This window comes from Pinus tabuliformis, chromosome 3_2 (genome assembly GCF_031772625.1).
Source record: "Pinus tabuliformis cultivar Carrire ecotype Pingquan chromosome 3_2, CPIR1, whole genome shotgun sequence".
In the NCBI taxonomy this organism is placed as follows: Eukaryota; Viridiplantae; Streptophyta; class Pinopsida; order Pinales; family Pinaceae; genus Pinus; species Pinus tabuliformis.
Genome location: NC_142302.1, coordinates 201,803,093 through 201,815,209, shown reverse-complemented (window position 1 = coordinate 201,815,209; position 12,117 = coordinate 201,803,093). Strand labels below are relative to the sequence as shown.

The following is a 12,117-nucleotide window of genomic DNA, read 5'->3' as shown; positions in this document are numbered from 1 at the left end:
GAGAAGTAACATTGTCAGGTAGAGGATCTGCACATAGAATGGAGTATCATAGGAATATTATGTGTCTAGTTTGATAAAGCAGGTGTATTCATCAACTATTGACCACAATATCAATGCAAGAAGCCTCAACCTAAATTGCACCTAGGTTAAGTGAACCAAATTCCTCAATTACCAAGGAAACAACTTCAAACATGGTTTTCTTGAACATGGTTGTATTTTTGTTGTTCATCTCACAAGAAGTGAAAACTACATACAAGTTAAATATGGTTATAGAAGAGGATCCATTAAGTAACAAATGTATAATTCCAAAATGATACTAGTTAAAGTAAGTTCATGATACTTCATAATGGTGAAAGACTGTGTTGTTTATGAACAATGATATGAACGAGAATATTATGAGACCAACCAATTAACAACAAAATTTGAATGATGCAGGTTCCTAAGGCACTGAAGGAAAATATATTGTTGGCAACTTGGCATAACAAACTATGAAGAAATAAATTAGCAGCATGAGATTTACTGCCATAAAATAGATCAATAAGATATAGAAAGTCAGAGAATTTATGATTTTACTCAAATACAAGTTTGAGAAGGCAAGTGATCGATACTTACAAAATCTCCATAAGCCCAATAACCTCCAATTGCAATGGGGAACACACACATGGCCACAAGTAAATAAGAAACCTTTTCTCCTCTCCACATTGGTATAGAGGCAAGATGCTTGAGACTAGATGGCATAGTAGCCTGCATTCTCAGATACAACTTCCTAGTCAATCTCACATGAAAGAAATATGATTGATAAGGTAAGATATCAACATGTAACCTTCTCTAGACAATATAGACAAAGATAAGCAATCATAAGGAAACACAAGTCTATGCTGCTACAAAAGCACAATACTTGTATTTCTAGAGAAAGATTGTGACCCTTGAAGTCAAAGCAATAATTTTGTTGTTGTAGTATCCATCTTGGACTTTAGGTTTTCATAAGATATGCCCAAGTGTCTAGGTTTTCTTGTGGAAAAACCCCAAACCATAGTGTATTAGGTAATTGCAATGACAGAACCTATAAGGTAGAGTCTTGTAATGGAGTTAAGATTAGGCAACTCGGACAAAATAATGCAAAGGGATACAAAAACCAAATATCATTCCATTGTAGTAAATGGACATGAAAACAAAATATCATTCCACTCTAGTAAGTGGATTGGATCCACAAGTTGGGCCACAAAATATTTTAAAAAACAACTTCATTGTCTCTCCACCAATCAATATCAGGGCAATTTCCATCTCGACTAATGGATTAACAGTTGGAAACAGATTCAACCATATGTTGGCATTATGATTCAGGTTTGGTGCTATGACACAGGTGTTGTACTTGATGGCAACTCACTAAGGTGGAAAACCTCTGTTCAGGCTCTCAAATTCATAGAAAAAGAGATACCCGTAGGTGAGCTTAAGAAAAGCTGCGGACCCACAGGTTCCCCAAACAAGAAGTGTGGGCATACCCGCAGGTTCTCCGAACAAAAGGTGCAGGCATCAAATTCACTCACTTCAATGCAGAGAAGCGTGCACATGTGGGAATTTTTATGATTGGTCCATGGTATTTAGTCCGACGTACATGATCCTATGGTTTTGGTCCGTGGTATAGGATCTAATTTATTGAACCCCGGTTTTGGATCCCTTGTATTGGTTTTCAATGGTTTTGTTCCATGGTTTGAATAAGGGCTTTCCTATAAAAAGGAAAGGAGATCTCTTGGCTAGGAACTTATGAAATTTGAATATCTTAAGATCTGAAATTTTGGGTGATCGTTTGAAAAGCTAGATCTAAATCAAGGTGTAATCTATAAATTGAAAGGTGGATATATTGATAGGTCGTGATTCTCTGGCACATGATCAGATCTATGGATCTGATTGTCTATGGCACATTGGAGGACTGTTAACTTGGCTCTATTTGGAGGTCCGCAGGCGATCCACAGTGCAAGTGCGGAGGTATGCAATGCAGCAGAAGGCGCAAGTGCGGGGGTCTGCAACGCAGAAGAAGGCGAGGTGCAGAGGTCCACAACGCAGCAGAAGGCGCAGGTGTGGGGGTCCGCAGCACAGCAGAAGGCGCAGGTGTAGAGGTCCGCAACGCAGCAGAAGGCGCAGGTGCGGAGGTACGCAGAGAAGTAGAAGGTGCAGGTACGTAGGTACGCTGTCGGGTAGACAATGCAAGTGCGGAGCTGCGTAGTCCAGACACAGAAGAACTGCAGATATACGTAGGTTACTATTGGTGAAGTTGCAGACTTTTTTAAAATATTTGTTGGCTGCCTTTTATCTATTGCTACAGAGTTCTAGGTTTAGATTACTGGTATTGCTTTTCTGGTTACTACATTCTGAGAAGTTATTGGTTGACTCATTGGGTGATTGTAAAAGGAGATTAATTGATTCACATGTACTTGATGATTATTTGATGTTCATGGATCCAGTTTGAAAATTTATGAAACGTGTTCCTTGGAAGAAAAGAAGTAGGTCAGCACCTACGTACTAGTAGATCAACTAGTACAAGAGCTAAGGGGGTTGTAGCTCTCTTCCAGGAGATACTGGAAAACGAGAGAGGGTTGTAGCTCTCAGCAGGTTGCAGCCTACATACTGGTAAAGGGCTGCACCAGTACAAAATCATTGTAAAAGAAGTTTCTAATTGAAAGAAGATAGAGACATATTGCAGCAGGTGGTTTTCACCCACATTGAGTTTCCACCTTATATTTGGTGTTCTTTGGTGTGACTATCTGCTTTTCTTGTTCTTGCTCATTATTATATGGTATTGACATACAAAATAATGATCAATATCTGAAGAATAAATTAAAGTATAAATCTGGAAGATATATTGAAAAGAATTTGATAATACTGATTCACCCCCCCTCGGTATTATTTCCAACAATTGGTATCAGAGCAGGTCCTTCTGAAGAAGCTTGATCGCTTGAAGGAAGATCCATCATCATGAGCAAATACGAGAGAGAAGCATCTATCAGGCCACCAATTTTTGACGGGACAAACTTCGTATATTGGAAGGTAAGAGTTACTGCCTATCTTCAATCTCTTGGTATAGAAGTCTGGGACATCATAGACATAGGGTACACTTTTCCATCAGCAACTCCTACATATCCAGTTGAGAAGAAGAAATATGAAACAAATGCAAAGGCTATCAATACTCTATCAGGATGTCTATCTCAATCAGAATTCGTGAAGGTTATGCAGTATAAATCCGCAAAAGAAATATGGGACAAGATTGTTCTGAGCTATGAAGGAGATGAACAGGTAAAATGAGCAAAACTTCAAACCCTCAGAATTCAGTATGAAAATCTCAGAATGCACAATGATGAAAGTGTGGCTAACTATTTCCTTCGTGTAGATGAGATTGATAATTGTATGAAAAATTGGGTGAAGAAATAAAAGAGGCTGTTGTGGTTGAAAGGGTTCTAAGATCTTTGTCCCCTACGTTTGAATCTAAAGTTTCTGCAATAGAAGAGAAAGATAATCTATGAAACCTTACCATGTCACAGCTGCACAGAATTTTGACTGCTTATGAAATGAGGAAAGGAGGACCATCAGACAGGAGAGAAGCTGCCTTCAAGGCTTCAGGCAAAGGAGATTACTATGAGTCAGGATACATGTCAGAAGAAGAAGAAGAATCAAATTTTGTCAAAAACCTTCAACGAGGTGCTGGACGATTCCGAGGTAAGTTACCTTTCAAATGCTTTGCTTGTGGAAGAGTCAGACACTATGCTACCAAATTTCCTCATAAGCATAAGATTGACAAGGGGAAGGAACCTGTTATATGGAACAAGAAACAGAATGCAAATAAGAAAAGCTACTACACTCATGAAGATAGTGATGGACTTTCAAATAGTGACGAATATGAACAAGGTAATAATTATAAACTTTTAATGGCTTTTGAAGATGATGATTACATGGATGCTATAGATGAAGAAGGTATTTATGAAGAGATTTCTAAACTCAAAATTTGTTTACAAGAGAAAAATGTGAATATTGATTCTCTGCAATGTCAACTGGCTGAAAGGGAAAAACATCATGAAAAATTGGAATGTGAAATTGTTGGTCTTAGAAAAGAGATTGAGAAAACAAAAGCTCTTAATCTTAAATTTGTTAAAGGATCTGAAACTCTGGATGAGATTATCAATGTGCAGCGTTCTCCACTAATCAAGACAGGTCTGGGATATAATGGAGAAGCATCTCAAGCATCCACCTCCAAAAGCTATCTTGATGCAGCAAGGAGGAGTGAGTAAAGGCCTAATAGAAATCATCAGGTAAATCAGGGACAATTTAACTCAAGAATGAACAAGGTCTATCAAGAAAATCGGGAGAAATCTACCTTAAGGACAAACAGAAGCCACAACCAGCCACAGGTAAAGCTTCCCAATTTGCCTCAAGAATGGATGTCAGTAGAAACTACAATCGGTTGGTTTATAGATTTGATAATCATAGGAGTTTCTTCAATGGCCAATGTTTCTCTTGCCATAACTTTGGTCACAAAGCAGCTCAATGTGTTTCCTATAAGACAATCATGACTAGAGAAGCTAAAAAAAAAGAAGTATGACTGGAATCACGAAAAGGACCTATAACAAATTTTCCACCCTTGAAAGTGAAATTGAATGTTCTATTTGTAATAACTTTGGTCATGAAGATTCTGAATGCAGGATCAGGTTTCAGAAGACAACTCAGAAGGAACAAACCTCAAATGCCAGAACATGGAGAATGAAGGAACCACAACCAGAAAGATGTGGGATAGCTTTATATGCAGAAGGACAGGAAAATCAATGGTACATCGACAATGGATGTTTGAAGCATATGACAGGTGATAAAGAAAAACTTCAATAATATAGTGCTTTAGAAAAAGGAAAGAAAGTTTCTTTTGGAAATGATACCCCTGCAGTAATAAAAGGAAAAGGCACTGTTCAGTTGAAAGAAAAGGTCAAAGCTGGAAATGTTTTGTATGTTGATGGCTTGAAGCATAATCTACTGAGTGTCAATCAGATGTGCGATCAAGGAACTGAGGTAATATTTCAATCAAATGGATGTAGTGTTTGTGATCTTGATATAGGAAAAACAGTGATCAAAGGCATAAGAACTCCAAATAATTTATACATATTTGAAGAAGGACAACAACAATGCTATTTGAGCAAAAATGACGAACACTGGTTATGGCACCGAAGGTTGGGGCATCTAAGCTTTTCTCAGATAAGGAAAGCATGCAAGTACCAGGCAGTTCGCAGTCTTCCAGACATCAGAATTCCAGACAAAAAAATATGCAAATCATGTCAGTTTGGTAAGCAAACCAGAATTAACTTCCCTGAGAAGGAAGGATCAGCTAGCAAGCCTCTTGAACTAGTCCATACAGATGTATGTGGTCCATCTAGGAAAAGGTCACCTCGAGGAGAAGAATACTTTATATTATTCATTGACGACTTCTCCAAGATGGTTTGGATAGGACTTATGAAGCACAAAGACGAAGCTTTTGAAAAATTCAAATCTTTCAAAGCCTTGGTTGAAAACGAATCAGATCACAAAATCAAATGCCTCAGGTCTGATAGAGGTGGGGAGTTTACCTTGAATGAATTTTTTGACTTCTATGAAGAACATGGAATAAGAAGGGAATTCTCTACAGCTAGGACTCCTCAGCAAAATGGAGTAGTGGAAAGGATGAACAGAACGGTTCAACAAATGGCTCATGCTATGCTTGATGAGTCTGGAACTCCCGCAACCTTCTGGGGTTAAGCTGCATTTGCTGCGGTTGTTATTCTCAACAAAACAAATGTCCGGGTGAATAGCACTCAAACTCCTCATGAGCTCTGGTATGGTGAGACTCCTTCGCTAAAAAATTTCAAAATTTTTGGAAGAAAATGCTATATTAAGAATAATGATGAACATCTTGGAAAATTTGAACCTAGAGCAGATGAAGGCATTCTCCTTGGTTATTCTCCCCACAGCAAAGCATACAAGTGTTACAATAAAAGACTTGGAAGAATTATTGACAGCATTGATGTAGTGGTTGATGAAGAAGGAAACATTCCTAGGCAAGTAAATTATGAAAATATCGAAGAGGATGAAGACCATCCTTCAAATCAGACTGATGATGAAAAAGAACCTCAAGAGGCACCAAAGGAACAGATAAGGATAGAAGGAAAGACTGCATCCAGGTACGTTCAGAAGAATCATCCAGAATCTCAAATTTTGGGGCAGAAAGAGGCATGTATACAAACAAGAAGAACAATTGCAGAAGCCTCAAGCTATTTGGCATTGCTCTCCTCCACTGAACCACAAAATGTAAAAGAGTCATGCAAAGATGAATGCTGGGTCAAGGCAATGGATGAAGAACTTGAGCAGATTGAAAAGAATAACACTTGGGAGTTGGTTCCTAGAACGAAAGATAAGAATGTTATAGGGGAAAAATGGATCTTTAAAAACAAGTTGAATGAAAATGGGGAAGTGATTAGAAACAAGGCCAGACTTGTTTGTAAAGGGTATGCTCAACAAGAAGGAATAGACTTTGAAGAAAATTTTGCTCCCATTGCTAGACTTGAGGCCATCCGAATGTTCCTTGCTCTCTCAAGCTTTCAGAAGTTCAAAGTATTTCAAATGGACATGAAATCAGCCTTTCTAAATGGAGACTTAGAAGAAGAGGTGTACATTGAGCAACCAGATGGTTTCATTCTTGGGAATGATCCAAATATTGTATGCAGACTAAAAAAGGCTCTTTATGGTCTTAAACAAGCTCCAAGGGCTTGGTACTTTCGTTTGGACAAATATCTTCATCAACAAGGCTTTTCAAAGGGATCAACAGATAGCAATCTTTATATAAAAATTGAAAATGACAAATTGCTAATACTTGTTGTGTATGTAGATGATATTATCTTTGGCAGCAATGAAGAAACTATGAGTCAAAACATTGCCTTGGTGATGTAGAAATAATTCGAAATGTCATTACTTCGAGAGCTGACATATTTTCTTGGCCTACAAATCCAACAAAATGAAGGCGGTATCTTTTTGTCTCAAACCAAGTACCTCAAGCAGATTTTGAAGAAGTATGGCATGGAAGATTCAAAACCAGTATGTACCCCTATGGTTACAGGATGCAGTCTCAGTGCAAATGATGAATCAGTAGCAGTGCATCAACCAACCTATAGATCCATGATTGGAAGTCTACTTTATTTGACAGGTACCCGACCAGACATCATGCATGCAATGGGAATAGTTGGAAGATTTCAAGCAAATCCCAAGGAAACTCATCTTCAGGCAGTTAAGAGAATCTTCAAGTACCTTCAAGGAACTCAAAACTATGGCTTATGGTATCCTAGAGATACAGATCTCACACTTCATGCTTATACAGATGCAGATTGGGCCGGATGCATGGATGATAGGAAGAGCACAAGTGGTGGTGCATTCTTTATGGGTTCCAGTTTAGTATCTTGGTTCAGAAAGAAACAGAGTTCAATTGATTTATCTACAGCTGAAGCGGAATATGTGGTTGTTGCATCTTGCTGCACTCAACTCCTTTGGATGATGCAAACCTTGCAGGATTTTCAAATCACTTGTACACCACCTATCTCCATCTTATGTGATAATACAAGTGCAATCAGAATTTCAAAGAACCCAGTCATGCATTCAAAGACCAAGCACATACCGATCAAGTATCACTTTCTCTGGGAACAAGTGTTGGAACAAAAGGTCAAATTGGAGTATGTTCCTTCTAAGGACAAGTTGCTGATATTATCACCAAACCACTACCCAGGGAAACTTTTGAATACCTCAGGTAAAAGCTGGGGGTAGTTGATGCATCATCTTGTTGTTGAATCTTATCTGTTTCAGAGATTGTTGGTTATACGCGAGTTTCATATGGGGTATACACGTACAGTCATTGGTTTATGGATTGGTCAAAGACCATCTGGCACAAGTTCAGGGGGAGCATATATTCTTCTAATAATACATTGTTGGCATCATTATAGAAGATCTTGGAGGAGAAAGTTCAGAAGGATGTCGATCTGAATATTGCTGCTAATGTTTTGTCTCTATGTCTTATATCTCTGGTGTCAAGGTCATGTAACGGCCTATTTTGGTTTCCCCACTATGCCTGGGATGAATATGTAATGTACTTGGTTGACATATGTAAATTTTTGATGTATCCCCACTTAGTTGGGTGGATGATCCCCACTTGGTTGGGCGATGGATGTATGTATTGAGTCTTTTGGTGATAGAAAGGTCTTTTATGATGTATAAGTCAAGGTTCTTCTTGAAGAACATCTTTTTGCAGATCTTGCCTACAGTCAGGGGGAGCCTGGTCAGCACAACAAGACAGATATTTTAGCATGTACTCAGGGGGAGCACAACCCTTTGCCATTGATGACAAAGGGGGAGAATGACTTTGAGGATCTTGGGGTTGCCATCAAGTCCAAAGGGGGAGATTGTTGGCATTATGATTCAGGTTTGGCACTATGACACAGGTGTTGTACTTGATGGCAACTCACTCAGGTGGCAAATCTCTATTCAAGCTCTCAAATTCATAGAAAAAGAGATACCCGTAGGTGAGCTTAAGAAAAGCTGCGGACCTGCAGGTTCCCCGAACAAGAAGTGTGGGCATACCCGCAGGTTCTCCGAACAAAAGGTGCAGGCATCAAATTCACTCACTTCAATGCAGAGAAGCGTGCACACGTGGGAATTTTTATGATTGGTCCATGGTATTTAGTCTGACGTACATGATCCTATGGTTTTGGTCCGTGGTATAGGATCTAATTTATTGAACCCCGGTTTTGGATCCCTTGTATTGGTTTTCGATGGTTTTGTTCCATGGTTTGAATAAGGGCTTGCCTATAAAAAATAAAGGAGATCTCTTGGCTAGGCACTTGTGAAATTTGAATATCTTAAGATCTGAAATTTTGGGTGATTTTGAAAAGCTAGATCTAAATCAAGGTGTAATCTATAAATTGAAAGGCAGATCTATTGATGGGTCGTGATTTCTCTGGCGCATGATCAGATCTATGGATCTGACTGTCTGTGGCACATTGGAGGACTATTAACTTGGCTCTATTCGGAGGTCCACAGGCGATGCACAGTGCAGGTGCGGAGGTACGCAGCGTAACAGAAGGCGCAGGTGCGGGGGTCCACAACACAGCAGAAGGCGCAGGTGCGGAGGTACGCAACGCAGCAGAAGGCGCAGGTGTGGGGGTCCGTAGCGCAGCAGAAGGCGCAGGTGCGGAGGTCCACAGCGTAGGAGAAGGCACAGGTGCGGGGGTCCGCAACACAGTAGAAGGCGCAGGTGCGGAGGTCCATAGCGTAGCAGAAGGCGTAGGTGCGGAGGTACGCAGAGAAGTAGAAGGCGCAGGTGCGGAGGTACGCTGTCGGGTAGATAGTGCAGGTGCAGAGCTGCACAGTCCAAACACAGAAGAACTATGGATATACACAAGTTACTATTGGTGAAGTTGCAGACTTTTCTTAAAATATTTGTTGGCTGCCTTTTATCTATTGCTGCAGAGTTCTGGGTTTAGATTACTGGTATTGCTTTTCTGGTTACTACATTCTGAGAAGTTATTGGTTGACTTATTGGGTGATTGTAAAAGGAGATTGGTTGATTCACATGTACTTGATGATTATTTGATGTTCATGGATCCAGTTTGAAAATTTATGAAATGTGGTCCTTGGAAGAAAAGAAGTAGGTTAGCACCTACGTACTAGTAGATCAGCTAGTACAAGAGCTAAGGGGGTTGTAGCTCCCTTCCAGGAGAGACTGGAAAACAAGAAAGGGTTGTAGATCTTAGCAGGTTGCAGCCTGCGTACTAGTAAAGGACTGCACCAGTACAAAATCATTGTAAAAGAAGTTTCTAATTGAAAGAAGATAGAGACATATTGTAGCAGGTGGTTTTCACCCACATTGGGTTTCCACCTTATATCTGGTGTTCTTTGGTGTGACTATCTATTTTTCTTGTTCTTGCTCATTATTATATGGTACTGACATACAAAATAATGATCAATATCTGAAGAATAAATTAAAGTATAAATATGGAAGATATATTGAAAAGAATTTGATAATACTGATTCACCCCCCCTCTCAGTATTATTTCCAACACCATACACCAAGCCTCTCCCCTGCAATTTTTAATTAAAAATTGGCATCCATACATTCCTTCCATCTAGGATTATTATATCCAACATTAATATATACTTGAAGCTATTAGGTCTATAACAAATATATCTAAACTCAGATGTTTATATCTAAAATTGAAGATTGTATGGACTCTACATTAGAGATAGAAATCCAAATTTTGATATCCAACTAAAACAGACATGTACCTTAAGCTTTGTAATAAAGAAACCTAGATATCAAGATTGCAATTGTAGAAGGTATCTATTATTATTACCAAATGCAGTTTATGCAAGCTCCACATATTTGTTGTAGCGTTCCCCAGGAACATCTTCATGAAGCATGATAAGAACCCACAAACTGTAGAGTTGCCACATGTATGTTATTGTTAGACAGATTATTCCCCAACTCCTGTTTATATTCATGGACAAGAAAGTACAAATCACAAAAAGGTTGTAGAAGGAACAAATCCACTGCAACATACTTCTGTATTCATAGCTCTACAAGGCACATTCTAAAACCAAGGTATAGGTAGTAATATCAATGATTTTGAATCCCAACAAGTTAAAGGACTATTTAACCCCATCAAGTGGGTGCAAAAACATAAAATTTGTTACCTTTAAGAATTTAAAACATAAACAATGTCACTTTTAGGAATTTAATATTTATTTGAACAGATCTGGAATTTGGGAAACAAAATATAAATCACAACAATGTTGCAAAAGGAATAAACCCACACCAACACACTTATATATTCATATATCTAAAAGGAACATTTTAAATCCAAGGCAGAGGTAGTAATATCAATTATTTGGAATCCCAATAGCTTAAATGACTATTTAACTCCATCAACTGGGTGCAAAAACATAAAAACTGTTATTTTTAAAAACACAATATTTATTTTAACATATCTAGAAGTATGGAGTTTAGATAGATCTATTTAAATGTAAAAATAATAGAAATTATCTCTAAGCCGTAGTACAATTATCAACGAATGTCATAGTACAAATAGCAAAGAAAAAATAAAATGCAAATGAAAACAATGGTTGCAGAAGAAACAAACTCACAACAACCCACATTTTTATCCATTGCACTCCATTGGACTGAGACACATTATAAAGAGGAAACCCATGTATTTATCCATTACATTCCTTTGAACTAACACATTCTAGATAGGCACATTCTACATCCTAGGTAGATATAGCAGTATCAATATGATTTAATCACACCAAGTGGGTGTGAAGACTTTGAGATTGCTAACATGAAGATTTAATCATTTTTGTAGAATACATCCATGTGATCTGACATTAGATCATATTTTGATGGATCTAAAAATCAATTTTGTAAAAAAACAACATGTAAACATGAAAGCAAAAAAATAGAGAAATCAAGAACATCTTGCATACCATCCCAAGAAGGTAAAATCCATTAGAGGAATCAAGGCCTGAAACCCAATCCCTGCATTGAGATTATGAAACACTGCATAGTAAGTGTTCCCATTCCTGGATCTATGATGTAGAGCCACACATATTGAGGATTGAGCTTGGTGAGGTTCCCAACCTCCTCCATATAGGTCTTCATATTGGTCAAAACCCTTCTCTTGGGAGTCCCAATGTGGCTCAGAAACCTGGGAGAGATAAGGGAAGGAGTCCATGGTGTCCTAAGAGCCTTGAGCTGAGGGGACTTGGGCACAAAAGGAGACACCAAGGATGAAGGAGGGCAAGTGCTAGCGGGCATCTGAGAAGAATTGGGGGATCTTTGCCTAGGGGTTAACAACATGAGAAGGAGAATTGGTAGAAATATGGTGGTGTGGAGAATGAGCACCAAGGGTGAAAGGGGGCATGGGTGGTATTGAGACCAATGCTCTTTCTCCCATCGATTCCTCTATAGTCCCGGAAGGCACTGGAAACTTGAAGCTCCTCACAAAATCCTCATATGAATTTTCTTCTTCCTTAAATTTTATGTGCCTTGTTCCCATGATCATAATAATA

At 38.7% G+C, this 12,117-nt stretch overlaps 1 pseudogene; it reads right to left on the bottom strand.

Annotated features, from left to right (window-relative positions):
- Positions 1–573: 573 nt before the first annotated feature.
- On the bottom strand, positions 574–11,863 carry LOC149180463 (lysine histidine transporter-like 8; annotated as a pseudogene).
- Between the last annotated feature and the right edge of the window lie 254 nt (positions 11,864–12,117).